Consider the following 15323-nt stretch of genomic DNA (forward strand, 5'->3'; position numbering starts at 1 on the left):
GTCGAGATATACTTTGGACTGACTTTTCTGTGTCATTTTTGGCTCTATTGTTCATAAAAACAGATCAAGCTGAGCTGTACGAGATCTGCGTGTCCCCAGTGCACTCTGCTGAACACATCCAGATATAGTCTGGAGTAATATTTCGCTCTTCCGTTCTAACCTGGTGCTCCAACGGACACATGCACCTGCCCTGCAGCCGAACATGTATGTGTTTCATTTCCCAACCACTGTCCACACCCACTGACCCAAGCTGTACTTCAGAAGCCAATCTGCCTGTGCCATTCGCCTTGGATTGTTTCGAAATCCCACGTCAGGCTCGAATGCAGGTTACAATTCTTTATAGAATCATAGAATCCCTACAGAGCGGAAGGCGGGTCATTCGGCCCAACGAGTCTGCACCAGCCATTAGAAAGAGCAACCTATTTAAGCCCACACCGCCACCCTATCCACATTCCCGCAACCCAAACTAACCTAAAGGGCAATTTAGCACGGCGAATCCACCTGACTTGCACATATTTGGACTGTGGGAGGAAAACAGAGAACCCAGAGGAAACCGTGTCAGAGAAAGTGCAAACTCCACATGGACAGACATCCGAGGCTGGAATTGAACCTGGGTTGCTGGCGCGCTGAGGCAAGCGTGCAAACTACTGTGACACCGGATTGCAGCCTCCTGGACTCTGCACTGCACAGATTCACCGTGTAGGACAATCTCTGGGGTCTCTGACAGCCTCTTTTTTGTTTTACAATGAAATACACAGTTCTTAAAATTTAGAGTAGTCAATTATTTTTCCAATTTATGGTGGCTAATCCACCTACCTCTCACATCTTTGAGTTGTGGGGTGAGACTCACGCAGAACCGGGGAGAATGTGCAAACTCCACGCGGCCAGTGACCCGGGGCCGGGGTCGCAATGTGGACTGGGAACTTCAGGAAATTAGGAGAGCAAAAACGGTACATGAAAGTATACAGGCAGGTAAAATGAACGAACGTCCTAAGTAATTTTACCAGCTCATTAAGGGTAAAAGGATAACTCGGGAAATAGCCGGAAAACATGGGCTATCGCTTCTCGGCCTTTTGGTTCAGATCAAGTGTAGTATCTGTTCTTATCAGTTTAATATCTGGTATGTCCCCTTCGGGGGACCGAATATTAAATTGATTTTTGGGACACGGAGATGGTTCAGGGGCTTTCTTGCTCCGCTCCAGGCATCAACCTGGTCTTGCAATGTTTCCAGGAATGGTGCCTTTACCCCGCTTTGGGCACAAATAGTGCAAAAGCAGAAAATGGCGCAAAACCTGGCTTCCCCTCTTCTGTCTTGTCCAGTTGTCTCATCCTGACCAATTAAAAAATTTTCAGACTCCAGAGCATTGCTAGCTTTTCTGCTGGCGGGCGCTTCGCGCACTAATGTCGTGAGCCTATGGGCTCGCGGACTTGCGGCAGCCAGGCTCCGTTTTCAGCTGATATGCCAAACAGATATCCTGCTGCTTTTTACAGGCCACTCACCCTCACCCTCGGATGCCGACTTGCCTTCTCCTCACTTCAGTTACCACATCCCTTCATCCTGCACAACGGGGAAGTGTGGCGACAGACTGAACGGCATCCTGATTTGGATGTAGGTATACCTTCACGGCGTCTCTTTTCGTTCTCGTGACTCCACGACCAACACGCCAGGGTGGAGCTCAGGGAGACTAGACATTGCCCCCTGTTGGATTCCGCCAGTAGTCGCTGCTTGCACGGATTGCCCTTTGTTCGGCAAAGGTGGAGATTTCTTCGACTCCCTCCGTTGGGTGTCACTGGGCCTTCACAGCGTCTCCATTTAATCTGGTGACGACAGGGGGCGGCTTGCCAGACGATGTCTTCCTGTTGTGTTTTACTGGTTCTGCATGCACAGACTGCACCGTGCTCGGCCAAGCTGGAGGTCTCTTGACCAACAGTGACCGTAGACTAAAAGTTCCAAAGCACAGTCGAGCGCAGCAAGGTGCTCCTGAAAGTCGGTGGACGAGGAGGACAAGAGCCATAGCCGGAAAATATTGGCTATCGCTTCTCGGCCTTTTGCCTGAGATCAAGTGTAGTCTCATTTAATCGTTGGAAGCTGAGGATCTCGATGACGATCGTGGATTGGAGAACTCGGAGGAATTGAAGTCGTCAAAGAGGAAACGTTTGGAGCCCGGCTGCTATTGGTGGATCTACATACTGGCCTAAACCTCTGGTTTAGGCCGAACGCCGATACAGTTCAGACCCAACGTACGAGCTATGGATGCAGCTGCATCCCGACCACCAGGCTGGGGAGTGCGAAACACTGTCCGAATCACAGTGAAGAGAACGGAAGGAGAGTCACCTTTGGATCGGATACTCTTCGTGAAGCGGGTGCTGCTCGAGTGTTGTGGGTTTAAAGCAACAGAAATCTTCTGCTTGCAAAACTTCCCCAAGAATGGCTTCTTTGATGTCACCTTCAAGAGCGGCGCAGCGTGCATCAAATTCTTGAACGTCTTCAAGGAAAAAGGTAACCAGAGTCCCCTGTCGATCCTGACTGCGGAGCCTCTGTTTACGCTACCGGCACAGCGAAATCGGGTTGTTACACTGCACACGTACAAACCCCACGTCCCTGTGTCTGATGTGCTCACGTTCCTCGCCAGGTACGCTGAGCTGAAAGTGACAGCGTGCAAGTGAAAGACACCTTCGGCATCTGGACAAGTGAGCACCAGGTCAAGGTGACCCTAAGAACGGACAGCAACGGAGCCATCCTGCATCCCCCCTCCAATTTCGCTATTGGAGTAAATCGTGGCTACCTCTACTACGTGGGACAGCCACGAGTATGCCACGCCTGTGGCAAAACGGGGCATGTTGCCGCAAACTGCAGTGTGACCTTCTGCAAGAACTGCAGGCAGGAGGGACACATGACTAAGGACTGCAAGGAAGACAAGTGCTGCAACCTGTGTGGGGAGGCCGGCCATCTTTACAGGGCCTGCCCGAAACGCGGGGCGACATATGCACAGATCATCAGCAGCGGAGTTAAAAAGGCGACCAGAGAGGAGGTGCATACACCCTCCACCGAAAAAGACACCACGGTTCAGAATGAGGAAAAGCAACAGAAGGGCCCCCAACAAAAAGAGGAGGCCCCAGCACCTCCTGACAACCCAACCCCAGCCCCATCTGATGAGGAACACTCAATGGAAGAGGAAGAGGATGGGACAAAGAATAAAGAGCCCTGGGAAACCGTGAACAGGGACAAACGAAAGAGGAAACAAAAAAACAAACTGAAGAACCCCCTGAGGGGTAGTGGCAAAAAGCGACACCTCTCAGCCGGCGCACTTCGTGCCGACACCTCATCCGATGAGGGAAAACAGGACAAGAATCGGCCTCAGATAAAGAGGCAAAGCACCAACGTGGAACGGAAGGCACAGACCCCCCAGACCACCGACCGGGAAGAGAACAAGGTCACAGACCAACCCCCGATAGCAACGAGCAGCAACAACCCAGGTGAAGACCGGCCTGCAACCCCAACACCTACTGACTGCCACGACGAACCCCAGGGCTACACCAACCCCCCCCCCCCCAATGCATCTGCATCAAAATCACGCGGCCAGTACGGACCAGAACAGTTTTCTCAGCCCTGCAACTGTGCTAAAGTTTGCGAGCACCACCGGCATGCTGGGGAACATTCAACAGCTGGAACAGCCAACTGTATAGACTCTGGACCCTTGAGATGGGTAAATCTATCTTTTTATAATGGGTTTAAAAATTGCATCCATAAATGTGCGAAGCATCAAAGATACTTCGCGGTGTGTAGCCACACTCAACTATTTGGCAAATGTAAAAGCTGACCTACTATTCCTGCAGGAGTGCGGAATTCCGCACCTCAGCAACTACAGGCGCTGGTCGAGCTGGTGGTCCCACGGGCCATCCATCTGGTCAGGAGGAAACGACTGCCGCTCCTCCGGCCTGGGTATTCTGCTGCGGGGAGGCAACTTCACCATCTCCGACGTTAAGGAGGTGGTGGGCGGGCGCCTCCTCGTAGCAGACGTGAAATACAAAAACACCCCTCTCAGACTTATAAATGTGTACGCCCCGGCCGTAAAAAGTGAGCGGCTGGCAGTTCTTCAGCAACTCCCACTGCTGTTGGCCACCTCCAAGCCGGTCATCCTGGGTGGTGACTTCAACTGCATCATCGATGCGGCTGGACGATCCAGCAAAGCCGACAGCAAACTGGACGCTACGTTCAGACTCCTGATAGAAACGGTAAAAGACGCCAAGCTGCTCGACGTCTGCAGCAACCCTGCAGACGGCGCGCAGCGTAGATACACATGGTCACGGCCAGACGGGTCCGTCCGCTCCAGGATAGACTTCTTTTTTGTGTCCCGAGCTTTCACGGTCAGGTCCACCGACGTAACGCCGGTGTTCTTCTCTGACCACTGCCTCCTACTGGCCGACTGCCACCTGCATGAAGACCAGGGGGTAGGCAGGGGGACGTGGAAGCTAAATGTAAAACTGCTGACCACTGAGAACATCGAGGAACTCAGGAGGGATTACAAAGGTTGGAGAACCGTGAAACCCCTCTTTGAGGCCCCACATCTCTGGTGGGAAGCAATCAAGGGGAATATCACGAGGTTTTTCATCCTCAAGGGCGTTCAAAAGGTAAGAGAGAGACGAGAGGTCATGTCCAGGCTCCAGAAAAGTATGCAAAATTTGATCCAGCTGCAGTCGATGGGGGTGGATGTCAAGGAGGATCTCCAAGAGGTGAAGAGCCAGCAAGCCTCGCTCTACACCTCGGAGGCCTCCAAGGTTATCTTCCGTTCCAGAGTCCGCTCCGTGGAGCAGGACGAAAAGTGCTCACGCTTCTTCTTCCAAAAGGTGCACAGAGACCTCTGTGATCAGCAGCCTGAAGGAAGAAGATGGCTCAGAAAAGTCATCGCAGTCTGACATCCTGAGGATCAGCCAATCCTTTTATGCCGGACTGTATGACCTGAAGCCAACAGATAGCACTGTTTCCCAGACCTTCCTGTCGACTATCACGGAGGTCATAGGCGACAGCGAGCTGGAAAACCTGGACAAACCACTAACTCTGGACGAGCTGACAAAGGCCGCCAAGTCCTTCGAGACGAGTAGAACTCCCGGAAGCGACGGCTTACCGGTTGAGTTGTATTCGGCTCTGTGGGACTGGATGGGCCCAGACCTGCTGGAAGTGTACGAGAGTATGCTTCTGGAAGGCAGCATGTCAGAGTCCATGAGGAAAGGCATCATCACCCTCATCTACAAACAGAAGGGGGAAAGGGAAGAAATTCGAAATTGGCGACCCATTTCACTGTTGAATGTGGACTACAAAATTCTAGCAAAGGTCATCGCCAATCGGGTCAGGTCTGCTCTGGAGTCGGTGATCCACCCTGACCAGACCTGTGCTGTACCCGGCAGGAAGATCTCTGATAGCCTCGTGCTACTCAGGGATACGATCGCCTACGTGCAGGACAGGGGGGTGGACACTTGCCTCATCAGCCTTGACCAGGAGAAGGCTTTTGACAGAATATCGCACACCGACATGATGGATGTGCTCTCCAAAATGGGGTTTGGGGAGGGAATTCGCAATTGGATCAAACTGCTCTACACAAACATCTATAGCGCAGTCTCAATCAATGGGTGGGAATCAGAAAAGTTCCAGATCAGATCTGGAGTCAGGCAGGGCTGCCCTCTCTCCTCTGCCCTTTTTGTGTGCTGCATAGAACCTTTTGCCGAGTCCATCAGGAGGGATCCGGGTATAAGAGGAGTGACGATCCCAGGCAGTGGAGGCATGCAAGTCAAGGCCTCCCTGTACATGGACGACGTTGCCGTCTTCTGCTCGGATCCTGCGTCTGTACGCAGGCTCTTAACCACCTGCGACCAGTTTGAACTGGCCTCTGGAGCCAAGGTAAACCGGGGCAAGAGCGAGGCCATGTTCTTTGGGAACTGGGCCGACCGGTCCTTTGTCCCCTTCACTGTCAGGTCAGATTACCTGAAGGTGCTGGGGATATGGTTCGGAGCTGCTGGGGCGTGCACCAAAAACTGGGAGGAGCGCATAGGAAAGGTAAGACAGAAACTGGGCTGGTGGGAGCAACGCTCCCTCTCCATTGCGGGCAAAACCCTGGTCATCAGGTGTGAGGTACTCTCGGTGCTACTGTACGTGGCGCAGGTCTGGCCCATAACCCGACCCTGCGCCACAGCAGTCACCCGGGCCATCTTCAAATTTATCTGGCGATCCAAGATGGACCGTGTCCGAAGGGACACCATGTACAAACCTCTGGAGAAGGGAGGGCGGAACGTACCCAACGCCTCCCTCATCCTGTTGGCCACCTTTGTGTCCAGCTGCATCAAGCTGTGCGTGGACCCCCAGTATGCAAACACCAAGTGTCACTACATACTGAGGTTCTACCTGTCCCCGGTGTTGCGAAGGATGGGCCTGGCCTCATTGCCGCGGAACGCTCCAAGTAGTTGGACCGTACCGTACCACCTGTCCTTTGTGGAAAGGTTTTTGAAGGAAAACACATTTGACCACAAGGCAATGAAGCAGTGGTCAGCACGTAATGTCCTCGAGGCCCTCAGGGAAAAGGAGACCGTGGAGGACGTTGGATGGTTCCCTGAGCAGACTGCCAGAGTCATCTGGCAGAACGCCTCATCACCAGAACTTTCAAACAAGCACCAAGACCTAGCTTGGCTGGTGGTGAGAAAGGCCCTCCCTGTCAGATTCTTCATGCACATCCGAAGGCTCTGCACCAATGCACGCTGCCCTCGGAGTGGCTGTGGGGGAAATGAGACGGTCACACACCTCCTTGTGGAATGTGCCTTTGCAAAGAAGGTCTGGAGAGAGATGCAGTGGTATTTGTCAAGGTTTATCCCAAACAGATCTGTGACACAGGACTCTGTGCTCTACGGACTGTTTCCAGGGACACACACCGAGACAAATATCAACTGCTGCTGGAAGGTCATCAACTCGGTAAAAGACGCTCTTTGGTCTGCCCGAAACTTGCTGATCTTCCAGTGCAAAGAATTGTCCTCGACCGAGTGTTGCAGACTGGCACATTCCAAGGTCCAGGACTACGTGCTGAGGGACGCACTCAAGCTTGGGGCAGCTGCCGCCAAGGCGCAATGGGGAAAGACCACTGTGTAAAGTCTTTCCAGCAAATGTACACAGAGGGGCGCGTAACAGTGTAAAGCCCCTCGGTCTGGGCAACCAACACTCCAATGTATAAAACAAACATGACAATGTAAATATTTAAGAAGGAATTGTAATGTAAAGAGTGATATGTGTATGACAATATCAAAATTGAATGAAAGAAAGTCAAGGCAACATGTAACCCTGCCGGAAATGTACAGTCAAGACAATTTGAAATGTTTCTGTAATGCTCATGATAAATTTTTATGAATAAAGTATATTTTTTGAAAAAAATAAAAAAAATCTGTTCTTATCAGTTTAATATCTGATATGTCCTCAATCTGGGGACCGAATATTAAATTGATTTTTAGGACTCGGAGATGGTTCAGGGGCTTGCTCCTTCCGCTCCACGCATCAACCTGGTCTTGCAGTGCTTCCAGGAATGGTGCCCTCTCCCCGCTTTGGGGCGCCAAATGTATAAAAGCAGAAAATGCCGCAAAACCTGGCTTACCCTTTTCTCTCTTGTCCAGTTGTCTCATCCTGACCAATTTAAGGCCTTTCAGGCTCCAAAGCATTGCTAGCTTTTCTGCTGTCGGGAGCTCCGTGCACGACTGTTGTGAGCCGATGGACTCGCGGACTTGCGGCAGCCAGGCTCCGTTTTCAGCTGATATGCCACACAGATTTCCTGCTGCTCTTTACAGGCCACTCACCTTCACACTCGGATGCCGACTTGCCTTCTCCTCACTTCAGTTACCACATCCCTTCATCCTGCACAACGGGGAAGTGTGGCGACAGACTGAACGGCATTCTCTTTGGATGTAGGTATACCTTCACGGCGTCTCTTTTCGTTCTCCTGACTCCACGACCAACACGCTAGGGTGGAGCTCAGGGAGACTAGACATTGCCCCCTGTTGGATACCGCCAGTACTTGCTGCTTGCACGGATTGTCCTTTTTTCGGCAAAGGTGGAGATTTCTTCCACTCCCTCCGTTGGGTGTCACTGGCCTTCACAGCGTCTCCATTTCATCTGGTGACGACAGGGGACGGCTTGCCAGACGATGTCTTCGTGTTGTGTTTTACTGGTTCTGCATGCACAGACTCCACCGTGCTCGGCCAAGCTGGAGGTTTCTTGACCAACAGTGAGCGTAGACTAAAAGTTCCAAAGCACAGTCGAGCGCAGCAAGGTGCACCTGAATGTCGGTGGATGAGGAGGACAAGAGCCATTGCCGGAAAATATGGGCTATCGCTTCTCGGCCTTTTGGCTCAGATCAAGTGTAGTCTCATTTGATCGAGGGAAGCTGAGGATTTTGATGACGATCGTGGATTGGAGAACTCGGAGGGATTGAAGTCGTCAAAGAAGAAACGTTTGGAGCTTGGCTGCTATTGGTGGATCTACATGCTGGCCTAAACCTCGGGTTTAGGCCTAACGCCGATACAGTTTCACACCCAACGTACGAGCTATGGATGCAGCTGCATCCCGACCACCAGGCTGGGGCGTGCGAAACACTGTCCGAGTCACAGTGAAGAAAACGGATGGAGAGTCACCTTTGGACCGGAAACACTTCGTGAAGAAGGTGCTGCTCGAGTGCTGTGGGTTTAAAGCAACAGAGATCTTCTGCTTGCAAAACTTCCCCAAGAATGGTTTCTTTGATGTCACCTTCAAGAGCGTCGCAGCGTGCATCAAATTCTTGAACGTCTTCAAGGAAAAAGGTAACCAGAGTCCCTTGTCGATCCTGACTGCGGAACCTCTGTTTACGCTACCGGCACAGCGAAATCGGGTTGTTACACTGCACACGTACAACCCCCACGTCCCTGTATCTGATGTGCTCACGTTCCTCGCCAGGTACGCTGAGCTGAAAAGTGACAGCGTGCAAGTGAAAGACACCTTCGGCATCTGGACAAGTGAGCACCAGGTCAAGGTGACCCTAAGAACGGACAGCAACGGAGCCATCCTGCATCCCCCCTCCAATTTCGCTATTGGAGTAAATCGTGGCTACCTCTACTACGTGGGACAGCCACGAGTATGCCACACCTGTGGCAAAACGGGGCATGTTGCCGCAAACTGCAGTGTGACCTTCTGCAAGAACTGCAGGCAGGAGGGACACATGACTAAGGACTGCAAAGAAGACAAGTGCTGCAACCTGTGTGGGGAGGCCGGCCATCTTTACAGGGCCTGCCCGAAACGCGGGGCGACATACGCTGAAATCATCAGCAGCGGAGTCAAAAAGGCGACCAGAGAGGAGGTGCATACACCCTCCACCGAAAAAGACACCATGGTTCAGAATGAGGAAAAGCAACAGAAGGGCCCCCAACAAAAAGAGGAGGCCCCAGCACCTCCTGACAACCCAACCCCAGCCCCATCTGATGAGGAACACTCAATGGAAGAGGAAGAGGATGGGACAAAGAATAAAGAGCCCTGGGAAACCGTGAACAGGGACAAACGTAAGAGGAAACAAAAAAACAAACTGAAGAACCCCCTGAGGGGTTGTGGCAAAAAGCGACACCTCTCAGCCGGCGCACTTAGTGCCGACACCTCATCCGATGAGGGAAAACAGGACAAGAATCGGCCTCAAATAAAGAGGCAAAGCACCGACGTGGAACGGAAGGCACAGACCCCCCAGACCACCGACCGGGAAGAAAACAAGGTCACAGACCAACCCCCGATAGCAACGAGCAGCAATAACCCAGGTGAAGACCGGCCTGCAACCCCAACACCTACTGACTGCCACGACGAACCCCAGGGCTACACCACCCCCCCCAATGCATCTGCATCAAAATCACGGGGCCAGTACGGACCAGAACAGTTTTCTCAGCCCTGCAACTGTGCTAAAGTTTGCGAGCACCACCGGCATGCTGGGGAACATTCAACAGCTGGAACAGCCAACTGTATAGACTCTGGACTCTTGAGATTGGTAAATCTATCTTTTCATAATGGGTTTAAAAATTGCATCCATAAATGTGCGAAGCATCAAAGATACTTCGCGGTGTGTAGCCACACTCAACTATTTGGCAAATGTAAAAGCTGACCTACTGTTCCTGCAGGAGTGCGGAATTCCGCACCTCAGCAACTACAGGCGCTGGTCGAGCTGGTGGTCCCACGGGCCATCCATCTGGTCAGGAGGAAACGACTGCCGCTCCTCCGGCCTGGGTATTCTGCTGCGGGGAGGCAACTTCACCATCTCCGACGTTAAGGAGGTGGTGGGCGGGCGCCTCCTCGTAGCAGACGTGAAATACAAAAACACCCCTCTCAGACTTATTAATGTGTACGCCCCGGCCGTAAAAAGTGAGCGGCTGGCAGTTCTTCAGCAACTCCCACTGCTGTTGGCCACCTCCAAGCCGGTCATCCTGGGTGGTGACTTCAACTGCATCATCGATGCGGCTGGACGATCCAGCAAAGCCGACAGCAAACTAGACGCTACGTCCAGACTCCTGATGGAAACGGTAAAAGACGCCAAGCTGCTCGACGTCTGCAGCAACCCTGCAGACGGCGCGCAGCGTAGATATACATGGTCACGGCCGGACGGGTCCGTCCGCTCCAGGATAGACTTCTTTTTTGTGTCCCGAGCTTTCACGGTCAGGTCCACCGACGTAACGCCGGTGTTCTTCTCTGACCACTGCCTCCTACTGGCCGACTGCCACCTGCAGGAAGACCAGGGGGTAGGCAGGGGGACGTGGAAGCTAAATGTAAAACTGCTGACCCCTGAGAACATCGAGGAACTCAGGAGGGATTACAAAGGTTGGAGAACCGTGAAACCCCTCTTTGAGGCCCCACATCTCTGGTGGGAAGCAATCAAGGGGAATATCAAGAGGTTTTTCATCCTCAAGGGCGTTCAAAAGGTGAGAGAGAGACGAGGGGTCATGTCCAGGCTCCAGAAAAGTATGCAAAATTTGCTCCAGCTGCAGTCGATGGGGGTGGATGTCAAGGAGGATCTCCAAGAGGTGAAGAGCCAGCAAGCCTCGCTCTACACCTCGGAGGCCTCCAAGGTTATCTTCCGTTCCAGAGTCCGCTCCGTGGAGCAGGACGAAAAGTGCTCACGCTTCTTCTTCCAAAAGGTGCACAGAGACACCTCTGTGATCAGCAGCCTGAAGGAAGAAGATGGCTCTGAAAAGTCATCGCAGTCTGACATCCTGAGGATCAGCCAATCCTTTTATGCCGGACTGTATGACCTGAAGCCAACAGATAGCACTGTTTCCCAGACCTTCCTGTCGACTATCACGGAGGTCATAGGCGACAGCGAGCTGGAAAACCTGGACAAACCACTAACTCTGGACGAGCTGACAAAGGCCGCCAAGTCCTTCGAGACGAGTAAAACTCCCGGAAGCGACGGCTTACCGGTTGAGTTGTATTCGGCTCTGTGGGACTGGATGGGCCCAGACCTGCTGGAAGTGTACGAGAGTATGCTTCTGGAAGGCAGCATGTCAGAGTCCATGAGGAAAGGCATCATCACCCTCATCTACAAGCAGAAGGGGGAAAGGGAAGAAATTCGAAATTGGCGACCCATTTCACTGTTGAATGTGGACTACAAAATTCTAGCAAAGGTCATCGCCAATCGGGTCAGGTCTGCTCTGGAGTCGGTGATCCACCCTGACCAGACCTGTGCTGTACCCGGCAGGAAGATCTCTGATAGCCTCGCGCTACTCAGGGATACGATCGCCTACGTGCAGGACAGGGGGGTGGACACTTGCCTCATCAGCCTTGACCAGGAGAAGGCTTTTGACAGAATATCGCACACCTACATGATGGATGTGCTCTCCAAAATGGGGTTTGGGGAGGGAATTCGCAATTGGATCAAACTGCTCTACACAAACATCTATAGCGCAGTCTCAATCAATGGGTGGGAATCAGAAAAGTTCCAGATCAGATCTGGAGTCAGGCAGGGCTGCCCTCTCTCCTCTGCCCTTTTTGTGTGCTGCATAGAACCTTTTGCCGAGTCCATCAGGAGGGATCCGGGTATAAGAGGAGTGACGATCCCAGGCAGTGGAGGCATGCAAGTCAAGGCCTCCCTGTACATGGACGACGTTGCCGTCTTCTGCTCGGATCCTGCGTCTGTACGCAGGCTCTTAACCACCTGCGACCAGTTTGAACTGGCCTCTGGAGCCAAGGTAAACCGGGGCAAGAGCGAGGCCATGTTCTTTGGGAACTGGGCCGACCGGTCCTTTGTCCCCTTCACTGTCAGGTCAGATTACCTGAAGGTGCTGGGGATATGGTTCGGAGCTGCTGGGGCGTGCACCAAAAACTGGGAGGAGCGCATAGGAAAGGTAAGACAGAAACTGGGCTGGTGGGAGCAACGCTCCCTCTCCATTGCGGGCAAAACCCTGGTCATCAGGTGTGAGGTACTCTCGGTGCTACTGTACGTGGCGCAGGTCTGGCCCATAACCCGACCCTACGCCACAGCAGTCACCCGGGCCATCTTCAAATTTATCTGGCGATCCAAGATGGACCGTGTCCGAAGGGACACCATGTACAAACCTCTGGAGAAGGGAGGGCGGAACGTACCCAACGCCTCCCTCATCCTGCTGGCCACCTTTGTGTCCAGCTGCATCAAGCTGTGCGTGGACCCCCAGTATGCAAACACCAAGTGTCACTACATACTGAGGTTCTACCTGTCCCCGGTGTTGCGAAGGATGGGCCTGGCCTCATTGCCGCGGAACGCTCCAAGTAGTTGGACCGTACCGTACCACCTGTCCTTCGTGGAAAAGTTTTTGAAGAAAAACACCTTTGACCACAAGGCAATGAAGCAGTGGTCAGCACGTAATGTCCTCGAGGCCCTCAGGGAAAAGGAGACCGTGGAGGACGTTGGATGGTTCCCTGAGCAGACTGCCAGAGTCATCTGGCAGAACGCCTCATCACCAGAACTTTCAAACAAGCACCAAGACCTAGCTTGGCTGGTGGTGAGAAAGGCCCTCCCTGTCAGATTCTTCATGCACACCCGAAGGCTCTGCACCAATGCACGCTGCCCTCGGAGTGGCTGTGGGGGAAATGAGACGGTCACACACCTCCTTGTGGAATGTGCCTTTGCAAAGAAGGTCTGGAGAGAGATGCAGTGGTATTTGTCAAGGTTTATCCCAAACAGATCTGTGACACAGGACTCTGTGCTCTACGGACTGTTTCCAGGGACACACACCGAGACAAATATCAACTGCTGCTGGAAGGTCATCAACTCGGTAAAAGACGCTCTTTGGTCTGCCCGAAACTTGCTGATCTTCCAGTGCAAAGAATTGTCCTCGACTGAGTGTTGCAGACTGGCACATTCCAAGGTCCAGGACTACGTGCTGAGGGACGCACTCAAGCTTGGGGCAGCTGCCGCCAAGGCGCAATGGGGAAAGACCACAGTGTAAAGTCTTTCCAGCAAACGTACACCGAGGGGCGCGTAACAGTGTAAAGCCCCTCGGTCTGGGCAACCAACACTCCAATGTATAAAACAAACATGCCACTGTAAATATTTAAGAAGGAATTGTAATGTAAAGAGTGATATTTGTACGACAATATCATAATTGAATGAAAGAAAGTCAAGGCAACATGTAACCCTGCCGAAAATGTACAGTCAAGACAATTTGAAATGTTTCTGAAATGCTCATGATAAATTTTTATGAATAAAGTATATTTTTTGAATAAAAAAAAAAAAAAAAAATCTGTTCTTATCAGTTTAATATCTGATATGTCCTCGATATGGAGACCGAATATTTAATTGATTTTTAGGACTCGGAGATGGTTCAGGGGCTTGCTCCTTCCGCTCCACGCATCAACCTGTGCTTGCAGTGCTTCCAGGAATGGTGCCTTCACCCCGCTTTGGGGCGGAAATGTATAAAAGCAGAAAATGCCGCAAAACCTGCCTACCCCTTTTCTCTCTTGTCCAGTTGTCTCATCCTGACAAATTTAAGGCCTTTCAGGCTCCAAAGCATTGCTAGCTTTTCTGCTGGCGGGAGCTTCGTGCACGAATGTTGCGAGCCGATGGACTCGCGGACTTGCGGCAGCCAGGCTCCGTTTTCAGCTGATATGCCACGCAGATTTCCTGCTGCTTTTTACAGGCCACTCACCTTCACACTCGGATGCCGACTTGCCTTCTCCTCACTTCAGTTACCACATCCCTTCATCCTGCACAACGGGGAAGTGTGGCGACAGACTGAACGGCATCCTGTTTGGATGTAGGTTCACCTTCACGGCGTCTCTTTTCGTTCTCCTGACTCCACGACCAACACGCCAGGGTGGAGCTCAGGGAGACTAGACATTGCCCTCTGTTGGATTCCGCCAGTACTTGCTGCTTGCACGGATTGCCCTTTCTTCGGCAAAGGTGGAGATTACTTCGACTCCCTCCGTTGGGTGTCACTGGGCCTTCACAGCGTCTCCATTTCATCTGGTGACGACAGGGGACGGCTTGCCAGACGATGTCTTCGTGTTGTGTTTACTGGTTCTGCATGCACAGACTCCACCGTGCTCGGCCAAGCTGGATGTCTCTTGACCAACAGTGAGCGTAGACTAAAAGTTCCAAAGCACAGTCGAGCGCAGCAAGGTGCACCTGAATGTCGGTGGACGAGGAGGACAAGAGCCATTGTCGGAAAATATGGGCTATCGCTTCTCGGCCTTTTGGCTCAGATAAAGTGTAGTATCTGTTCTTATCAGTTTAATATCTGATATGTCCTCAATCTGGGGACCGAATATTAAATTGATTTTTTGGACTCGGAGATGGTTTAGGGACTTGCTCCTTCTGCTCCACGCATCAACCTGGTCTTGCAGTGCTTCCAGGAATGGTGCCCTCTCCCCGCTTTGGGGCGCAAAATGTATAAAAGCAGAAAATGCCGCAAAACCTGGCTTCCCCTTTTCTCTCTTGTCCAGTTGTCTCATCCTGACCAATTTAAAGCCTTTCAGGCTCCAAAGCATTGCTAGCTTTTCTGCTGGCGGGAGCTTCGTGCACGAATGTTGCGAGCCGATGGACTCGCGGACTTGCGGCAACCTGGCTCCGTTTTCAGCTGATATGCCACGCAGATTTCCTGCTGCTTTTTACAGGCCACTCACCTTCACACTCGGATGCCGACTTGCCTTCTCCTCACTTCAGTTACCACATCCCTTCATCCTGCACAACGGGGAAGTGTGGCGACAGACTGAACGGCATCCTGTTTGGATGTAGGTACACCTTCACGGCGTCTCTTTTCGTTCTCCTGACTCCACGACCAACACGCCAGGGTGGAGCTCAGGGAGACTAGACATT

General features: G+C 52.3%; 3 non-coding genes and 1 pseudogene across 3 annotated transcripts; all 4 read left to right on the forward strand.

Annotated features, from left to right (window-relative positions):
- The first annotated feature begins 1057 nt into the window (after positions 1-1057).
- Positions 1058-1247, forward strand: LOC140397853 (U2 spliceosomal RNA). Its single transcript, XR_011937278.1, has one exon. It is a non-coding gene; the product is annotated as a U2 spliceosomal RNA (small nuclear RNA).
- Positions 1248-7394: 6147 nt separating this feature from the next.
- Positions 7395-7573, forward strand: LOC140397125 (U2 spliceosomal RNA; annotated as a pseudogene).
- A 6144-nt stretch (positions 7574-13717) lies between these two features.
- On the forward strand, positions 13718-13901 carry LOC140397367 (U2 spliceosomal RNA). Its single transcript, XR_011936832.1, has one exon. It is a non-coding gene; the product is annotated as a U2 spliceosomal RNA (small nuclear RNA).
- A 784-nt stretch (positions 13902-14685) lies between these two features.
- On the forward strand, positions 14686-14876 carry LOC140397621 (U2 spliceosomal RNA). Its single transcript, XR_011937054.1, has one exon. It is a non-coding gene; the product is annotated as a U2 spliceosomal RNA (small nuclear RNA).
- Positions 14877-15323: the final 447 nt, after the last annotated feature.

The sequence above is a fragment of the Scyliorhinus torazame genome, chromosome 20 (assembly GCF_047496885.1).
Source record: "Scyliorhinus torazame isolate Kashiwa2021f chromosome 20, sScyTor2.1, whole genome shotgun sequence".
In the NCBI taxonomy this organism is placed as follows: Eukaryota; Metazoa; Chordata; class Chondrichthyes; order Carcharhiniformes; family Scyliorhinidae; genus Scyliorhinus; species Scyliorhinus torazame.